Raw genomic sequence first — 21,421 nt, 5'->3', positions numbered from 1 at the left:
GCCAACAGCTCAGAGCCTGGAGCCTGCTTTGGATGCTGTCTCCCTCTCTCTCTGTCCCTCCCCCATTCACACTCTGTCTCCGTCTATCAAAAATGAATAAACGTTAAAAAAAATTTTTTTTAAAGGCTGATGATTCCAAAAGCCATTATGTGGTCTTTTTTTATTTCTAAACATCTTCCTTTCTAATATCCATAAGTTATTTCATTTTCTAGTATGAATACATGGCCCAAATATTTTAATGAATTCTAACTAGAAAAAAGACACTGTAGCTGCTTATCAGTAAGATTTCTGGCTGTAGTTTAAAATTCATGCTATCTGGGTAAACACTAGAACCTAACAAGCACCTCCATTTAGCCCTTAAGAAGAGGGGTCTAGTACAGCTAAGTCATGTTCTTGAAGGAGCCATTAACAATAGTACCCTCAGATCTCACGTTAATGGAAAGTAAAAGAATTCCCAAATGAGGAATGAAACTATTAAAACCAGACTCCGGAAAAATGGAGGCACATTAATTGGTTAGCCATTTTCTTTTTTTGTAACATCCAAATGATAAGGTCTTCTTTTTCCCCTCCCCTCCCAAAAGTTTATGTATAAAGACTTTCAAGTTGTATTTAAAATGTAGCTGATATAGATAGGGGTGTCTGGGTGACTCAGTTAGTTGAGCATCCAACTTCAGCTTAGATCATGATTTCACAGTTCATGAGTTCAAGCCCCACATCCAGCTTGCTGCTGTCAGAGCCCCTGCTTGGTATCCTCTGTCCTGTATCTCTGTCTCTCTCTCTTTCTCTCTCTCTCAAAAATAAATAAAATAAAAATAAATAAAATGTAGCTGACTTAGGAAAAGCTCAAATGTCTGTGCTTAAAAGACTGAATCTAGTTCAGAAGGTAAATTGCTGCAAAGGAACATATCAGAGTTACCTGGGAACTTTCCAAACCAGATACACCCCATACACACGCACCTCGTATAATGAAGAACTTCCTATGCCTCCCATTTGCCATTAAAACCACTACAAAGTAAGCCATTGCTTCTAATGGAAGTGGATCAAATTTCTGGGGTGTGCTGAGAATCATTTCCATATTAACTAAGAGACTAGGAAACACCTTTACATTAACTAAGAGTATATCATGCAATCATTCAATAAATATTTTTTTGAGCAACTACTGCCTGCTTAATACCTAGCAGGAATAAAATAGTGTGAAAAAAAATAGGCATATGATTAAATAAAACAGCAAGGTCAACATGGAGAGACCTATGATTGGTGTAAAACAGAGTATTATGGGACTATGCAGAAAGAATACCAATCCATTCTTGGCCAATCAGGGAAAGATGTCCAGTGGAATTGGTATTTATGTTGAAACCTAAATGATGAAATAAGTCAGGCAAAAAGCAGAAGAAAGTCTCTGAAGATGCAACAGCCTACATTAATGTCCAGAAGTGAGAGATTACATCATGTTTGAAGACATAAAAAGATATCCAGAATGACCAGAGTGTAGAATTCAAGTCGAAGAAAGGGAGAGGAGATTGAGAGAGGTACAGAGAGAAATGAGGCTAGAGAAGCAATAGGGCGATCATGAAGCACCCACTAAGCCATGTAAATGTGTTTGAATTCTACCAAAAGAGCTCAGAAGAACAATGTGAATATTTTAAGCAGAAGAGCAGCCTAATCTTTTCCTTTGGGAAGAAAACACTGACTGCAAAGTGCAAAACATCTAAGAGGAGGGCAAGTCTAAGTCATGGAAACAAGTTAATATGCAAAGGTGTTTTCTGTTCACTTCTGAATAAAAGTTCAAATAAGTATTAAACCACCAGAACTCTCTGACTAACCATTGATTACTCTGTGAATTATCTAGTTAAAGCACAGCGTGTCTTAATTGTTATACTTAATAATGCACTGTTTATAATTTAAGTTGTTTACTATATGAGGTTTAACACTCAGAGAATTGATTAAATTGGGTAACTCCTCTCTTGGATGGAAGCAATAACCTTCAATGGAATGCTAACTACCTCTGAGAATTATGTTTAACTCAGACTTTCTTTGCCATAGGCAGAAGTAATTGATTTTAGGCTGGGTGAACTGGTTCTTAATACATATGCCCACAGGGAGAATGTCATTTTAATAAGATGCTTCTATAAGCCACATCCTACTTAAAACAGACGGTTTTCCCTTTGTCTTCATAAGCAGAAACTGAAGGAGTCCTGTTTGCCCTTAAGTTCATAGTGAACAACTGTGAAGTAATGTAACACTGAGTCGGCAGTCTGCAAAGTCTCTCTTTGCCAACTCAGCTATCTATGTCTGGTTTGGTTTTTAGCTGAAGCTTTCCTAGGAAAATACATCTATGTGTAACATTCTTGAAAACCACTAATTAGTATACCTAAATCTGCTTGTATTGGCTCTGCCGCAGTTCTCTTGATTTCCCAATCTACTGTTTCGTCCTGCTCCCACCATGCCACAACTAAATAAACAACTGTATCTCAAGAGATCAAGGCGAAAAATGGAGAGTCTTCAAAAAATATGAAATCATTGATTCATAAAAGCAGTCAAATTTTGATGTTGATGCACAGATTTTACCTCCTGGAGTATAAGCACTAAGGGTTGTTCAGGGCTATTAACTGAGTTGTAGGGAAAACTGGTTGCATGTCTCCAATTCATGTTTACATATCATCTGTTACATTTTTTAATTTCAATAAATGTTTGCCAGCTCACATAATACATTATGTCATATATTATATATGACATTAAATTTATCTATACATACATCAATGTTCATATATTTAGACCTAAATTATCTATATAGCAATGTTAATACTATCAATCAAATTTACTGCCCATTGTTCTTACTATGTAGCATCTAGTTTACAAAATCCCACATGTAGCCTACTTTTAGGCATTTACAAAATAAAACATTTATTTAAAAAAAACCAATTTCTTTAATCTTTTCAAATTATGGTTGGTATTATAGTTCTTTAACAATAATTTTCACAAACTATTAATCGCAAACTGCTGGTGGTAACCTGGCTTATTTTACATAATACACGAATGGACTTTTAAAAATATTTTATTAGTTATGCATTTATTCTAACATCAGTTGGAATAATAGAGCTAGAACACAAACACTGTGGACAGTAAGGTGCTGCGCTATAAGGACTTGACTGCCAACCCCAAGGACACAACCATCCTGGACCTGGAATAGCCTGTCCTCATCATAATCTACAAGCCCCACTGTTCCTATTACCTCCTGGAACACATGGAACTGCTCAGAAGCCAAGAGCTCACTGTCACCCATATCCACATCTCTCCACCATCCCCAGAGGTGTGGGTGGAGAGCCAGACCCCTAGAATCATCTCCCAGGCTTCAGCCACAAGAATCACTGTGATCTCCCTACCCCAGACAGGCTTGGCCCATTTCCATCATCATCCTACTCAGATTCCAACACGTACAAGCAGCCACCCACCCACAAGCAGAGAAAATCCACGAAGGCAGCCCTCAGAGCAAGCCTTTCATTGAGGACCTCATCATCGAGTCATCCAAGCTCCTTGCAGCCCTGCCCCCAACTCCAATGCCCACCAAGACTGAACTGATTATTAGTCAATGCCCTCTGTTGCTGTTCACTGTGGAGAATTAAAGAAACAGAGGCATCACAGAAAGAGGCAGAGGAAGATGATAACTCCAGAGAAGAGATGAAGCCTCCCAGGGATGAACAGAGACAGGAACTCAATAAAGTGACTTTAAAAAAAAAATCAATGTTTATATTTAAGAAAGAGAGAGACAGATTGTGAGTGGGTGAAGGGCAGAGAGAAAGGGAGACACAGAATTCAAAGCAGGCTCCAGGCTCTGAGCTGTCAGCACAGACCCCAACACAGGGCTCGAACCCAAGAATCATGAGATCGTGACCTGAGCTGAAGTCTCATGCTTAACCGACTGAGCCACCCAGTGCCCCAGTAAGGTGACTTTCTAACTTGAGAAGATAATCTTGAAGGAAGAGATGAAAAAATCATCGCCTACATGAGGAAAACCCAGTCCCTACTCAACCAGACACCATTTGAATCCTCACTGCACCCTGGGACTTCTAAGTGTTTTCTCCCTAACATGGCAAGGCCACCATGAGCCAACTACAGCCCACAAACTTCAGCCCATGGAGAGTGAGACTGGAAGGCCAAGCCCAAATCTGTCACTATGAAATGCTGATAGCAATTAATAAGAGGTGAATCAAGTTTCACCCTGTAGGTATGGATCAGATGAAGTTTGAGAGGTGTCTGTCAAGAGAGGATTTATCAAAAAGTCCTCTCTCTTTTGATTGCCCCATCATGACTCACCATGGCTGACACTCACTAGTGCTGCTTCAAGTCTCTGGAGTTGGGGTCACTGACCCCAAGGCATCCTCATCCCATGGTGAGCAGGGGAATGATCATCTCTTAGGGGATCAGGGAGGTTGGGGCAAAGGAGGATTTGGCTCCACTGCCCAAGTGAAGGGGCAGCCAAGACCTCTGCAGCCCCTAGAGTTGTGAGACATTGACTTTCATCCCCATAACAACAAGTAGGGGTATTCTTTCTCATCCCTGGTATTCACTGCACAAGGTAAACCCAGTCTGGACTCTAGCAGACACAAAGTTGATATTTGTGCCCTCTCTCTGCCTGCACCCCATAAGAAGATTCCCAGAAGAGACTGAGAAAAAATAAACATGGTGCTTCGTGGTCAGACCTCTCAGGTGTGTTGAGTAATGGGTGGATAGAACCCTCAGCCCTGGTAGGAGGAGGGTGAGTGTGGGAAGCAGCCAGGCAGACAAGTGCCCGAGTACTTCTCACCTCACATTTTACAGCTTGCCCTGTGCCTGGGCCTCCTGCTTCTCTGACTCTAGCTGGAGCAGGCTCCAGCTCAGGGAGAGCTCTAGCAGGGAGGCTGTCCTGCTCTCTAGTTCACCCTGTCTTTTACCTGCCACCCCCAAGCATCAAAGCCCCTTGCTCCAGTGCTATAACTTTCTCAGAAGCCTTGACTTATCTTGGAGATGTCACTTATACAAAACCCCAGCCTCTAGGGCCTGTGCCTCTAGGCACAGTCAACTAGAACTCTACATTCTAACACCAGCCCAAGTCCTGGAAAGAACCCAGGATTTCAGAGTCCTTTGGACAGGATCAAGAGAACAGCTACAAGCACATGTCTCAGTATCTTGGCTACCACATCCCACTCATACCCATGCATCCTCCAGCATACTCTCTAAAGAATACAATTTGGGGGAGCACTGACCCCTGCTCTCCTCACCTAACTCTCTGCCCTACCTAAATCACACTATCATTTTTTCTTCTCCACAAATATATATGTGTATATAATTTTACATTATTCTACATATATATACATACATATTCTACACACACACACACACACACACACACACACACACACACACACACAGTAAAACCTTGGTTTGCAAGCATAATTCATTCTGGAAACATGCTTGTAATCCAAAGCACTCATATATCAAAGTGAATTTCAACAACCATTGGCTCAAATGTGATCATGTGACATTCGGCATTACATGCTCCTCACATTGCAAGACATCACTCATTTATCAATTTAAAATTTATTAGAAATGTTTGCTAGTCTTGCGGAACACTGGCAGAGCAAATTACTTGCAGTCCAAGGTTTTACTGTTGTTGTTGTTGTTGTTGTTGTTGTTGTTGTTTTCCATAGATATAGGTATATCTGGGTCTGGGTTTTGTTCCTGCCCAGACCCTGACATCCTGTTTCACCATGTGTATGATAATGCTGGGAAGGGGGACTGTGCTTGGAATTAAAGGTTGCAGTGGGTCCCATCCCACCCCAAAAATACATATATATACTACGTGAGCGTTTTATTATTGTCAAAAGTTAAGTAAAACAAAACTCAGTGTATAAAAAGTGGATTTGAAATGTGTGCATGTGTGTGTGTGTGTGTGTGTGTGTGTGTGTAGAGAGAGAGTGAGAGAGAGAGAGAATCCAATTACAAATGATACCCAGATAAGGAAAAATTATGAAGGTAGTTTTTTTTCCTGCCTTCAGACTTGAACTAAAACATCAACTCTTCCTAGGTCTTGACTCTGCTGGCCTTTGGACTAGAACTACACCACCAGCTATCCCAGGTTTCTAGCTTGCTGAATCACCCTAGGACTTGCCAGTCTCTTAGGACTTGCCGGCCTCCATAATCATGTGGGCCCATTCCTCGCTTCCTTATAATAAATCATTTGATAGCTAGATAGTGATAGAGACATATAGATATAGATACAGATGAAGATATACAAACTAAATGTTGGGAAAATTTTTTATTGTACTGATGTCATTACATGCATACCCACACACACATTCTGTTTCTCTGCAGTACACTGAGTAATATACGGTTACATCAGAAGATTGAAGATAACATGTCCATCCTAACATGAGGACCAGGAGATCAGCTCATGTTTCATATGGTATCCCAGTAATGGAAACAACGTGAAAAGAACAGTTATCTCCCAGAATGACATGATGACTTTGATAACACCTGCACATATTTATAAAATGCATTCTTGAAAAAAAATTATTATTTTGGGGTGGCCAAAAGTGAAGTCCATCTCATTAATTTGCAATTGTATTTTATATTTTCTCCTCACCAATGACTTACTTCCATGTGCTTCTAATCGTGGAAGTGCACTTTAATAGAGCTATAGAATATAGTGTTAAAGAGATGACACATTTACCATTGTGCAGTAACAGAAAATCAATGGCCACTAGTCATAGAGGCTTTTTCAATTTCTATCACACATGGTATGCAGCTCTTGCTTCGGTGGATAATCCAATTGTAAACAGTGACTCACTGTTAACAACTCTAGGAAATAGGATTAGCAATTTCTAATTTCAAAGTAAACCTATTTCATTTTTGTCCTGCAAATAAAAACAATGTTTTCAGAGATTAAGCTTTTCAGCTTTTAGAGCTCCCCAGAAACAAAAATGCTGGAAACGAAATTTTATTGTACTAATGCCATTAATGGAAACCAATGAGTATATGTTCCTAATAGCTTTTTAACAGTATGGTACTCCTCCTCCTCCTACTACTACTAGATTGAATTTCAATGAGGGGAAACTTAAAACTTGAATGGAAAGAAAACTTAATTGTACCTCTGGAAACTAAAAATTTTAGACGTATCCCCTATCATTGTAATCAGGAGAAGAACTGAAAGTCCATATATGATTACAAAAATTTGTTTCCACATCAAAAGTTTGGTTGGTTTTGAAACACAGTTAAATTGGATCAATGATCTTGTAATTTCTGTGAAATATTTATGGTACCATTCTAAAGCCTATTTTTCCTACTTTATCTGTGAATTCCTTTAGTAAAACATTGCCTTTATAGAAAACTATACCTCCAGAGTTACAGACTCTTCTCAACTCTTAGTCCAAAGAACAGAAGATGTCTTTTGTCCTGCTTTTAGAACACAAAAGTGTCACTGTGTTAAGCCATTGGGTCTCTGTCCATAATACTCCTGTCTGGCTTTTTTAAAAATGCCTATGTTTGAACCCAATATACAGAGATTTCTCTAATTGGTCCAGACTAGAAACTGCTAATCTATGTTTTTTAAGCTCTCCAGATATTTATAGTATACAGCCATAGTGGGAAACATTGGCCTAGATTAAACAATGAAGGTTTACTCAGAAAGAAGCCCGAGGCTATGTAACTGGGATTTAGAACCACAATATTTATTGTTCAAGTTTGTAGCAAGAAAACTGTACTGAATCCAAAGGGCAAATAAGATCAATCAAAAGACAGAATAAAGTTAGTGGACAGGAAAGTCAATATTGCAAACTGAAGGAGTTTTGTGGAACAGTTTTTATGACTAGTGACCATTGGCAGAAAGCAGATTCAGGAGTTAACTTGAATAAGCCATTCCAGGCTGAAAAAACTAAGAATAAATATCTCCCTAGCTCCTTCTGTGGGAAACTTGACTACGTGTCCAAACAAGAAATTATATTATCTGGACATGGGAAGTTACCTTTTTTTTTTCCCATTGAACTCATTAATAGTCAACAAACTTGTTCACATCATTCTGATATGAGTACATACTATCTAACATGAAATTAGAGAAAGTTTGTGTCATTTATAAGTTATGGCACAGAGCAGATAAGAATCAGAGCCCCAGGTCCATGACTGGCCAGTCCCACTCACCTTTAAAATCCCACTCACCTTACAAATTTGTAAAGTACTTTTATGAACTCATTGGATTTGGAAGCCACTAGAATTAATTCATGTATTAATCATTTATTTTGTATTAGCTATATCTTATAGGCACTATGCAAGATGTTAGGCAGTCAGGAAAAGATATAGCCCCTGTCCTCAAAGATCTTACATTCTCATAAACTAAATAGAAAGTTATCCAACTATCAAAACTACTATATAATTAGTGATATGCTAGAAGGTAAGAACAAGGTGTGAGAAGGACAGCACAAAAGAATTCAATAGGTATGGTTGGGAGTGGACTGCTAAGGCCTATCAAAATGCTTTTGAGAGATTATATTTCTAGTGATTCCTGAAGCAAAGAAAGGAAGCATTAAGTGACTATAGTGCAAAGCCACAGAAAATTCAAAGATCATGCATTAAGGAATGGTCCAAAAAGGGGCTGCATGTAAAGAGTGACATAGGAAAGATAGAATAAGACATGGGTTTTTCTTAATACCCAAGACTGTTTAAATTATATCTTAAGAGTAATAAAGAACATTTGAAGATTTCACACAAGAGTGTGAACAATCAGATATTTAAGAATTAAAAGAAGCTAAATGAGAGACAGAAACATTAGTTATAAGACTATTGAAATAATACAGTTGATACTTAGCTAAACAAAGCTACGATGACTAAGATAGAGTCTGAATATAGAGCGGACAAAGTTCATTGAAGAGGCAGTTAGAAATTGATGAGGTTTAGTGAAACAGTAGGAATGAGGAAAGCTGGAATAATATAAAATCACTCCCAACCAATTTTTAGCTTATGAAATCAAGTGAAACTGAAGTGCCATTTATTAAAGGGGATAAAATGAAACAATTGATTTAGGACAGAGGAATTATAAGTTCAGTCCTACACAGTTGAATTTGAGGTGCCACTGGGCAGTTAACGGGAGCAATCTTAGAACAGTTGGAGATATGCTATGATGCATAAGAGCAAGTTTGTGTTTGAGTCAGGTATTGTGAGTCATCAATTCGTATCTCCTTGTTATAGCCCTGGGTCTTCTCAGGAACATGATTCCAAGCTTTGCCTTCCTGATGCAGAAGAGACCACAGAACCAGTTGATGGTAATAATGAGGTGATGGAAAAGGTGGTAAAATCTGCACCTTTGTCACCCAGTATATTTTTTGAGAAGGCAGTGGGCTTCAGATGAAGCCATGGAAAACAAAGAAATAGAGAGTACAGTGAGGATACAGGTCCAAAAAGTAAGATAAGAAACAGAATTCAAAAACTAAAAAAAAAAAAAAAAAAAAAAAAAAAAAGAGGCCAAGAGAGAAATGCAATTTAATGTGAAGAAAATGAAATAGTCAACTATACTATCAAATACTACTCAGAAATTAATTATATACGAACCATAGGGGTACCTTGGTTGCCCAGTCAGTTAAGAATTTGATTCGATTTCAGCTCAGGTCATGATCTCAAGGTTCAACAGTTCGAGCCTTGCATTGGGTTCTGCGCTGACAGTGTGGAGCCTGCTTGGGATTCCTCTCTTTCTCCTTCTCTTTCTGCCACTCCCCTGCTCTCTAAATACATAAATACATAAACTTAAAAAACAGAACCATAAATTACTCAATCTTACAATTAGAGGTTTGGGGCAATATTGGCAAAAGCAGTTTCAGTAATTTCCAAGGATGGGATTCTAAACACAGTGAGTTACATGTACATGGCATGAACAGGAGGTGAGAGATAGTCTTTGAATAAACTTGACTGTTAATGGACAGAATTGTATAGTGTGATGCCTAGTAAAATATATAAGATTGAAGTGAGTTCTGGGTTTATTAACAGTTTTAGGTTGGAGAGATGGAAATTTGTTGAAAGGAGTGGCATAGAAGTCTTCCAGTTATGAGATTCAGCCATGATATTTGATGGACTGAAGTCCCTAAGGAAATGGGAATGATGGGATCCATAGCAAAGTATGAGGGATTTTTTTTTAACAGAATGATCGCTTCCTGTGAGAAGAGAAGGAAAAGGCAGAGTGGATACAGTTAGGTTGAGAAATGAGAAAAATCCTCCTAGTTTAGTCTGTTTTCTCTATGAATTCTAACGCACAGTCAACTTCTGTGAGTCAAAGGATAGGAGTAGGGAATCTGAGAAGAGTTATGGGAGTCTAGAATAATAATGCATACAAGAGAGACTGATGAAAAGCTTAAAGGATTTCGAGGAAGATTTAAGTACCTGCCTGAAGCTAGAAACTATAAATCTGTTCTCTCCCTTCCTTCCATAGTTATATGATTCCCTTTAGCAGTGGCCGTTTGCCTGAACGTAGTCAGAGATAATCCAGGCTGACGACTAGGCTTCAAAGTACAGGTATTGAGAAAGACACGGAAACAAAGCTGTTGAGGTTATTGGAGAGAGGGAGATGAAAACGTGGTTCACAGTTTCAAGATTAAATGCAGAAGAAAACGAAGCTAAGATAGAGAACCAGAACATCGAAAAATCAAGGATCGAACAGTTTCTTTGAAGTTAATGTACAGGTAGAGTGAAAAAAAGGAGTTGAAATTTGGAAAAGAATAGTCAGTAAGTAGACAGTTGCAGCTTACTATCGCATAATACAGCAATTATTTTATTTTGTACCATTATCTTCCACAATCATCCCTGGCACACAATAAATGTTTGTGGAATTAAACTTAATCTGAGATTGATAGAAAAAATATTTCCTTAATTGAGAGATAAACCACATAGTACTCTACACTATAAAATACTTCTCTCACACAGGCAGAGCATAAAGGTCTTATATTCAGGCTAGTAAACCACTCAAAAGCAATACCGAGCACTAAGCTTCCAATTTCAACCTAAAATTCAGAGGATCTGATTCAAATACCATGTTTTGGCCAGTATGATTTAATTTTAAAACTAGATGAGTCATCCTGTCCATGAGGTATTTTAAGCATAGATTGCATTGCATGAAGAGACACCCTACCTAAAGCCTAAAACTGAGGAAACATAGCAAATTATACACAATCTTTGTGGTTGACTTTTTTCCCCACAGAAAAGTAGATTAGTTACCAGAATTTGACTTCACTCAGCTGAAGAAATTGATCCTAGAGATGCATATGTTGACAATCACTTGTAATAATATCACTTTTCTCATTTTCGAGGAAAAAAAGTCCTTAGAGATCACTTAATCCAAGTACTTCATTGTGCAGCATGAAGACGAAGTCCTAAAAAAGGTTAAACAATGTTTCCAAGGTCATACAGAAATTAGGCGGCTGCACTGTAACAGGACCAAACTCTTCCACCGCAGTGAAAATCACTGGAATATTTAAGAAGCTCTCTAGCTTATTTATATAAGTATGTATATCAGGGAAATTGAGTGAAACGGGCATGATTTCAATAGAAGCGATTGCTTTCCATCTACCTCTTACGAGAGCACTGTGGGCTAAAATCTTGCTCATGCATTCTCTTTTGTTGCAAATGAGCAATAGAAAGGTTCAAATAGGTGATAACCACCCCCAGCACACACACACACACACACACAGAGGAACAGACAAGAATAATAGAGAGGAAGAAGATCTATGAAAACATAATTCACAAACTGAAGTTTCTCTCCCCAGGTAATTAGAAATAGGCTGTATTTGCCTATCTTTTTTTTTGTAATCCCTGATGTGTTTGACTAAAATGATAATTAGCTATATTTTCCACTTTGGTTGAGACATATTGTATATCATGTATAGTGTGGTTCTGGTCTCAAGAGGGAAATGGATCATCAGGAGAGTATTTTTCAAAGTCTCCTCTCTGTAAAGATTTACTGAGTTGTCTCTAATGTACACTGACAGCTTCTGCATTAAAATTAGAGGAAAGTAGACATCGATATTGTCAAGCTAAAAAAAAAAAACCTCTCCCCTTTCATTTTCATTCTACTAAAATAAATCAGGTCCATATCTTTTAATATTTTATTAGAATTGTTCATTTCTGAAGGTCAAGAGCAAAATGACTTTTCAAAGTTTAAAAAAGATTAAAAAAAGGTGGCAGTTAATTGATAGTCTCCAGACACCAACAACAGTCTGGACCAGAAGCTGAAAATCTGTATTAATTTCCTTGCTCAAAGTTACTAGTGTTACTTAACAACGTAACTGAACTTTGGTGCGCCCTATATGAATTTGTTTAAAGTAACAGAAACCCATCCTAGATAACTTAAATAAAAAGAAAGTGATTAGAAGAATATCAGGGCATTACCAAGTAGGTGGAATTGTGGACACCCAGGTTTCAAATCAGAGCAAGAACCCAGACGAGAACTACTTTTCCGGAAGGAAAAGAAAACAACAACAACAACAACAAAACTGATGGAATGAGTTCTAGCTATTTATTTTGCCCTGTTTGATTCTACTCAAGATTTATAACCCTAAAACAGAGACTCTATTTGCCTAAACTTGGGGTTCACAGGTACACCCTTGATTACACAGGAGTATTGAGATGGGGAGGACCTGCTGGCTTCAGTAAGCCAATATGGCTAACTCCCCATGCTACATACAATGGGAGAGAGAGTTTTTCAAAAGAAAATCAGGGTATTGCTAAGAAATGGAAATTCATGCTGGGCAGTCAGCATTTTAAAGAATATCCACTTCAAGCCAAAAATCTTAGTGTTGATTTTGAAGGAAATAATAATAATAATAATAATAATAATAATAACAGCAGCTACACTTAATGCAAATATTCCTGTTAACATATATTACAATGTATATGCTATACAAAGTCCCCAAAATCAAAGCAGCAGAGAGTACACTGGAAACCTGGGACATGTGCCCTTCTCAAGTGATAGTGTTTATAAAAATCTTTTGCTTACCAGCAGCAGTCTGAATTCCTGAAGTGGCCAATAATTTATTTTTCCTTTCTAGAGCCACAGATCAGGCTTCACATTTATAGGTCTGGTAAGTCACTATAAGTCTAACATGGAGGTAGCAGTTAGTCCAGCCCAAAGGAAAAGAAGTAGAATCACTTCAGAAATGACTTAATCTATGCTTCAAACTAGCATATCCATCCTGAAAATCATTCCTGACTACATGAGCACCTGAGAGATATTTGCATTGGAGAGTTCTGATCTGACAACCGCAGACATTAACCCTTAATAACATGTAATGCTGCAGTAATTTCACCTATTTGCAATTCATAAGCACGATCTGTTTGGAGCAAAAATAAACTACCAAAAGCAGATTCAAATGGTTTCAGTTTAAGGTGATGACTAATAAAATAACGCTTAACGCTGGGCAGAACTCTAAATCCCACCTCAGTGGTTCTGACAACTTTTCTATTTCCTGAATTAATAATTAATATAGGAACCTCTTCTATAATACGAACGTTTTCTTTTATGTGTATCGTGTGCTGCTCGAGAAATACATTCTTAGATGAGATAGTGAAAATCAATGAACAAGTTGGAATAATTCCAAAAATTTTGAAATAATTTCATGAACCAAAATGGTATTTTAGCACAATTTTAAAGGATGTTACATAGAGTTATAAGACATATGTCTTAGAAGGTAATCGAGAAACATTTTAGTCTAAATGCTTTATTTTGTGAAATTTCCAATGCCCTAATAGCACATGCTGCATAATTAAAATCAAAGACAAGTCACTCAATACAGAACACAGGATTGAGTATGGAAAAATATCCAACATGCTCCTGAATATAAGCAATATATGGTTCAAAAAAATGATATGAAAGCTGATACATTGTCTACCTCTGACATTTACCTTTGTGGTCAGAAAAAAAATTGTCATAACTCATGCCCTTTTTCCCAGAGTCACTAATTTTCAAATTTCTAATGGAAAACATACTACTGTGTATTGCGTCTCAAATAACTTATTGACAGTCTTCTTCTTCCTTCTTCAGTATTACCAAAGGCATTCATGGAGAGCAAACAAGCATCTCAGAACTGGAATATATCAAATAACTTCCCAAAGAAATATGGCAATACATTCTCACAAATTGGGAGTGCAGAGAGGAAGAGAGGTTTTCATAAAATATTATCTTAAAAATAGAGCAAATCTATTTATATAGAGCAAATCATATGTTTAATGTATTTTGTGAGCAAAACATGCACACACAGAGGATCAGACTTTTAGAATTAGATAAAACTGTACAGATAAATTAGACTGCTGTTTCATAATTGCAGTAAGGTTATTTTGATAGGGTGATATTAATTTTTAAGGGCATACTATTTATGCATCAACATAAGTATAATTAGAACTCCAAATGCCATATTTCCCTGATAGTTGCATTAAGAAGAAGCTAAAGGTTTGTTGTTTGGTTAGGGTTTGGTTTTGGTTCTTTTTTTTTTTTTTTCAAAAGGCTATTTTAGAATGTTAACAATTTTGAGATATAGGTAAAGGTAAATGTGTATTCACTATACAACTCTCAGAATTTTTCTATGTACTAGAAGACTGTTATAATATTAGTTATTTCACGCCTCTGGGCACTTTGCATACAATTGAGCTTCTCTATCTTCTCTACCTATCTGATTCCAATCATCTTTAAGCTCAAATATCATTTTCTCAGTCAGGTGACCTGTCCACACAGAGTTAGAGACCCACCCAACTGCAAGTGCACTATATGCTGTCCCCAGAAAATGATATTTGTTGTATTCTTTAACACCTAATTTGTTGTCAATGCCATCTCTTACACTTCCAAGGGACATGCAGACATGCAATAAAATCACATGGAGAAAAATTTTAAGGTACTGATATAATTCTGCACTCAGACTTGGTGAGGAATAAGCAACCGCATTTTTTTTAAAAGTTCTCAGTTGAGTCTAATGTTCATCTATTGTCAAGAGTAACTGCACTCGCCTGTAAACTCTTCAATGTTAAAGAGCTTTTATTACTCATTTACTTACAGCTTATTGATTCAAGTACAGCACATGGTGGGCACAGAGCCCATATCTCAACGTTTAGGGATTCATATAATATAGTAGTAAATAGCAAATCAGTAATGATGATGCAGATAGCAATATGTGGAGAAGTATAGATTGAGCTGGAAGCAAGCCTGCATAGACCTGATCTTTAAACGAAGCTTAGCTGAAAAGACAAGAAGAGTAGGAGGATCATTAGTTCTAGCAGCACAAACTGCTTCTTGTATTTAGGCATAAATCTGTAATATTAAAGAAAAAATATTTCCTGCCATGGGAATCAGAGCTCCTGGTTAAGTGGTCCCTGTAAGAGTGAAAGCTTCTATGCTCCGGTCTCTGGCCACCACTCAGCCCACTGTGAATGCAGAGGACCTCCTGAAAGTGAAGAAATTCTCAGAGGACTTTGGACAGGAGAGTTAAAAATTTCTTCACTCGGTGATGGTGAAGGTGGGAGGAATTGATTGGGGTAAAAAAAATCCATGGCACCCCCCACGTCAGCAGCCAGACAGGGCCCCGGGGCTCATCTTCACATCACTCTGGCGTCCCCTCTGCTGTCTGGCCACCAGCCGGGGAGTGGGAAGGAAGGGCCTCCGGGGCTGCAGAGACAGAAGCACATTCGGCACTGGGTGGAATACTGGTTCTTCCTACTTCTTCCTACTGGTTCTCCTCCTCTTCTGGATGCTCATCAATTCCTTGTCCTGCCCCTCCATGTTTTGTTTTGTTTTTTGAACCCTTCTTTGTTCCCCTAAATTAATGCTGCTTGGATTTTTGTTCTTTATAAAAAAGTTAAAATCTCCCAGAAGCGTCAAGGAGTAGGAGCAGCCCACACTGTGGGGTTGGTGCAGACCGTCAGAATGGCTTGCCAGCTCCCTCCGCCCTTTCCTTCTAACCTAAGTTTTACTCCTTGTGCACACAGTGGCGAATGCCCTGGGTCTGTGCACACAATGGCGAATGCCCTGGTCCGCCAGCCCAAGTCCTGCCTGTAAAGGCTGAGAGTAAAGACAAGCCATTCCCAACCCCTACGTCAGCATCCTGGGCCCTGTGTCCTCCCTGCAGGAGGAGAGGATGGTTTTTGTGAGCACAAAGCTATGTAGATCAGAATGAGTGAGGGCAGTCAGGTAGGGTTTCACTGCTGCCTTCTCTTCCCTCTGAATGTGAGAACGAACCCAGCCACTGCCCCTGGCACCCCACCCTGGAAATGGGCTAATAAATCCTTTTCCCCCTTGAAAAAAAAAAAAAAAGAGTGAAAGCTTCTAACACTCCAAAAAACTGTAAACTTTCTATTAATAAAGAACTTAGTTGCATTCAGATATTTTCAGGAGGTTATGAGAATATGTTCATGCAATTTTATTACAGGTCATTTTTTTTTTCTTTCCTAAATATAATCTATTGTCAGGTTAGCTAACATACAGTGTGCACAGTGCGCTCTTGGCTTCAGGAGTAGATTCCCATGATTCATCGTGTACATACAATACCCAGTGCTCATCCCAACAAGTGCCCTCCTCAGTGTCCATCACCCCCTCCTCCCTCCCATCAACCCTCAGTTTGTTCTCATCATCAGGGAAATATAAATCAGGTCATTTTTTTTAATGAAGTCCCATGTCTCTTTCTTCAGTAAAACCATATAATTCTGTCTTTAAAATAGTTTCCATTTTGAGTTGCCATGCTCAAAGTGAGCATTCTGAATACTATAAAGAGATGCCTTATTTCACATAATTTCACATAATTCAGATAAATATATCAGGCATGCAGGAAGCACTTGGTTTACTGAGGAATGAGTCACTATCTGTGCTAAAATATAAGTGTCCTTGTATCAAGGAAAGGCCATTCCTGATGAATGAAGCATGACTGAGGGCCTCACCATCACCGCCTCCTGCAGAACTTTTCCCTCCCTTTCAACCCCCATTATGCATACATAAAACTATTGTTTCTCTCCTAATATTCCCTTCTTTTTCTGGGTAAGTAATTGTGAGATTTTTATTAGATAATAAAATCCTAAGTGTTCTGAGTTAATTTCAATATATAATACTAATAACATTAATTCATTGGTGAAAAATTAGCACTGTAAAGGCATTGATATTGTTATAATATCTCTGTATCCTCAGTTTCTCAAACAATATCTGGTGGACAACAGGCACATGACAAACATTTGTTAAGTAAATCAATGAATTAGTGATACTACACCCACTCTTTCATACAGTACATAGAATGAGGTAAAGCAAATGTAAGTTAGTGTTCCTGTGTTATAAAATACATTTCTTTTTACACTCAAAAACCTAGACTTAAGAAAATCCAGAGTAGCATATCTTCAGGCTCAAAAATTTACAGTCAACCACAGTGCTAAGATTTGGGACTATTAGTCGACACTCTTCCTCTCCTTGTAAAGCCTGAATTCAAGAGCTCTTGAAAATCACCCAGAGTAGATTGAAAGAGGATGCAGAGGGGTGTGAAGTTTCTATCCAGTCAGCCATAATAAAGAAAATCACAATACCATCCAGAAAGGGAAATAGTACATTTTAGCAGGTAGAAGAAAACGCATTCTCTTCTACTATTGATAGGTGTATAAAATTTGGGATCCAGTTTCCTATCATCAAAGACCCAGAAACCTGAAAATGTGTTTCCAAATTATTCATAACATAAAAAAAAACCTAGTGATGGATATCATAGAACCTCAAATCTGGTGCTTTTTAAATTTTTTGCCAGGTACAAAATCATTAGCAGAGAAATATACCGTGACTAGCATGTCATACAGAGGTCTCCATGCCTTTAATGTTGCTATTAATAGCTAGGGAAATTCAGAGCTTCTTACTTATTCTCTCATTGTTTGCACCTGATGTCAACTTAGTCAGAATGATTTGTTTAAAATATGTAATTCAGAAGGCATCTCAAGAAGTAATGTGGAATGTATAAACCTGGCCTGCCTAATTTCAAGTGAAATACAAGAGAGAAATGCATATTAATGTAAAATGACTATAAATCAAAAGCTATTTCATTTTCTAGGGTAGTATAAAAGCCAAACCTGTTTGAAACCATAATTCAGCTGTCATAATCTCTTAGATATACCACTGACCTTCCTTGGAAGTTTCTGTCACATAGAAGTGAATGGATCAGGAGGAGCAACATTAAATCACATGGCATTACGGAGAGCCAGGCACTTGAAAGTAATTTAGCTCACTTGAGCAAGTCCTTTAACCACAAGTCACACTTTCCTAGATAGAGATTCCTTTTGCTGTACATGCACATACACTGACATAAAACACATTCACTGTGTAGACTATACAAAGAGATTCATTGTGTATTCCATGTCTGTGCTTACGGATTTTTTTTCCATCAATATTGAACTCGGGTGCTCCTGTGTTTTCAAGAAACAGCTAAAAGATTTTGTGTTGTAACTCCTGAAGCCACTTGTCTGATTAACTTAAGGATGTAGATTTTCTATGGGTATTTTACATTTATTATTAATAAACAGCCAGTATCTAACATGATTACTTGGCTGCCTACCTCTCCAAAATGAATCATTCTATTAAAACTGTGACTTTCAACGTTAAGCCTGAGGTAGGAAACGGGTTTGAATTTAGAATCATGCTATTCACCAATGCCAAGGATTGTTGTTAGGGATTTTAAAAAAATTTGGGGGGAGGAGGGTTTAAGAAAAATCTGCCTTTGGAACTTATGGGGGCTTTTAAACTGGAAGAAAATGGATGATGTTTATTTGACTCCATGTGCAATTGTTACTAGATTTTCATTGGAGTGCTGCTGTTTTTTCCATGGACTATGATTATTTTACCATTACCTCTTCCCCCAAAAATAGAAGATTAACAAGATTATTCTTGTTAATTTAAAAGCTTTTTAACAATTTCAGAATTTCTTTTTTTTTTTATGATTATATAATTTTGAGAGAGAGAAAAAGAGACAGAGCATGAATGAAGGAGTTTACAAAGAGAGATAGAGAGGGAGACACAGAATCCGAAGTAGGCTCCAGGCTCTGGGCTATCAGCACAGAGCCTGACACAGGGCTCGAACTCACAAGCAATGAGATCATAACTTGAGCTGAAGTTGGATGCTGAACTGACTGAGCCACCCAGGTGCCCCCACAATTTCAGAAGTTCTTGTGATTGTGGATGAAAGAGGGTAAGGTGTGGAATACAGACAGACCTCTGCTCAGAGCTTCAAGCAACTATCTCAGAACTGTACTACAAATGGGTTGATCCATGTTTCACCCTCAAACCTTTCACTTAATGAATATCTGATGATCTCCAAGAGTTTGTTGTTTTGTTTTGTTTCATTTTTTGTCTTTTTTTGAGATAAGGAGAAAACTATTCATTTCACAGTTGAGGAATAATTGATTCCCAAAGGCTTGCTCTATCCACAAGGAAAAAAACACTTTAAGAATCATTTCTGTTATCTAATACAAAGACTAAGAATATAAAGTCCTTGGTTCCATTTAAAACTCTACTGATAAACTTTTGGGTAAATTACTCTGTACCTAAAATTTGTATTTAAAGACTTCCAAACTAGGGCATTAAAAGCTAAAAATGAATATCCTGCATATAGCAAACACTGAGCTTTAAAAAAATGTATTAAAGCATGATTTCAAATTACTTGTGTAGTTAATAAATGATCAGTAAATACTTGTTTAGCTGCATTTTTGTGGATGCGGGAGGCTTTGAAATATAATGAATAGTATTTTTAAAAAATAATGCATAGTCCCTGACTTCACAAATTTTACAATTTATATGGCAAAGCCAAGTTTTCAGTGGTTTCATTCTTATTTCCAGAATCATTTATAGATTGACTGCAAACAATTTTATAACAACCTATAGCCAGCCATCCCTTATACTTGGTGAACACAAACTTACCACAAGGGGCTGGATGACTTCTAAGGAATCTCAGCATAACTTGGCATAATTTCTTGAGAAAGATGATATTAGGCAGATAGTTCCCTTTTTCACATCTCTATCCCTCAAACTCTTTTAAGCTCTTACATAGAAACTGTATTGGTTAACTAAAAGCTATAAGAAAACCATTACTCTAATTGTAATATAAAACCTGGAAATATTTCTTATCACTAAAGTCAGTCAATGTATCCCCCAACTCATGAATCTATCTTGAGTCTCCTGAGACCACTGTGGTGTACCTTATTGCCAGGAATGAAAATAACACACTAGTGATGCCTGGCCCCCATCAGTTCCTCAGCCACATTACATTTCCAGCTATGTTTATAAGCATCAACACTTTTTCATCTGAGGACTCCTTTCATATTTACTGTAAAAACAAAGCATATATATATATATATATATATATATATATATATATATATATATGTATATATATGTATATATGTGTATAAAATCATTCCCAAAGCAACTACTACAAAGAGACACCATTAAATTCTACCTTCTAGAACTCATTCATGAAATTTGGCTCTGTATCTGACTAGTGGGTAGAATTTTGAATTCCCTATTATTACAATCGGTGGCAAATTAGAAACTAACTCCACCTAAAAAGGGGGGGGGAAGCAAATATCTGTCTGATGTCTTAAACTTTTCTCCTGAGAAAAATCATTTAGGTGTGGGTCATTTAAAAAATGTAAAAAGGAATAATTAGAAAGAAAATGGGAGGTGTTAGGAAAATATTTAGGTGAATATAACATTTTCCAAGAGCATTTTTTTTCCCAAGAGCATTTATATAAGACTGGAAGGAGTGCCAGATAAGTAGCCTTTGTTTTTGGCAACTTCTTCATTATCAATCACCAAATCTTATAAAGTCCCTATGTATCTAAGTAACCTAAGCCATGAGATAGAACATGATACATAAGATATAATAGGAAATATAAGAATTTATACATCTCAATGAAGGGATTATATTCCCTGTGAAGAAGAGACTGATAGAGTGTGGGAAAGGTGCCTTCACAGAGGAGTCTTATGGTCTTGATGAAGAAAGGAAATTTCTATCAGGTTTAACAGTAGCTGCAAAGAAGAATGCTACTTGATTGGATATTCTCTTTAACCAAAAGCTGAACCACAGGACAGACATCTCATTCACTCTCATTATTTCAAAGGCCATCTATATTTTGAGGTTCAAAGTTCTATTTTTACACCAATTCATCATCTGAGCTTCATAAAATATCTAATAAGGTCTACTAGACATCCCCAAAAGAATATCAAAAAGCGACTCACACACAGAGGCTCTAAAGACTGAACGTTATTTATTTTACTATTGACCCATTCTTACTCATTTAGGCAGTCAATCAGTCACCCAACCATTTATCCAATATTTATTCAGTAGCCACGATGTGTTTGGCATTGTGCTAGAAGTCAGGGATACAACAGAGAACAAAACTCTCACAAATACTT

General features: G+C 37.5%; 1 pseudogene; it reads left to right on the top strand.

Annotated features, from left to right (window-relative positions):
* The first annotated feature begins 1,569 nt into the window (after positions 1-1,569).
* Positions 1,570-16,051, top strand: LOC122230630 (annotated as a pseudogene).
* The last annotated feature ends 5,370 nt before the right edge of the window (positions 16,052-21,421 follow it).

This window comes from Panthera tigris, chromosome A1, assembly GCF_018350195.1.
Source record: "Panthera tigris isolate Pti1 chromosome A1, P.tigris_Pti1_mat1.1, whole genome shotgun sequence".
NCBI classification, from domain to species: domain Eukaryota; kingdom Metazoa; phylum Chordata; class Mammalia; order Carnivora; family Felidae; genus Panthera; species Panthera tigris.
Note: the sequence above shows the minus strand (reverse complement) of the source record. Positions and strands in the feature narration are given on the sequence as shown.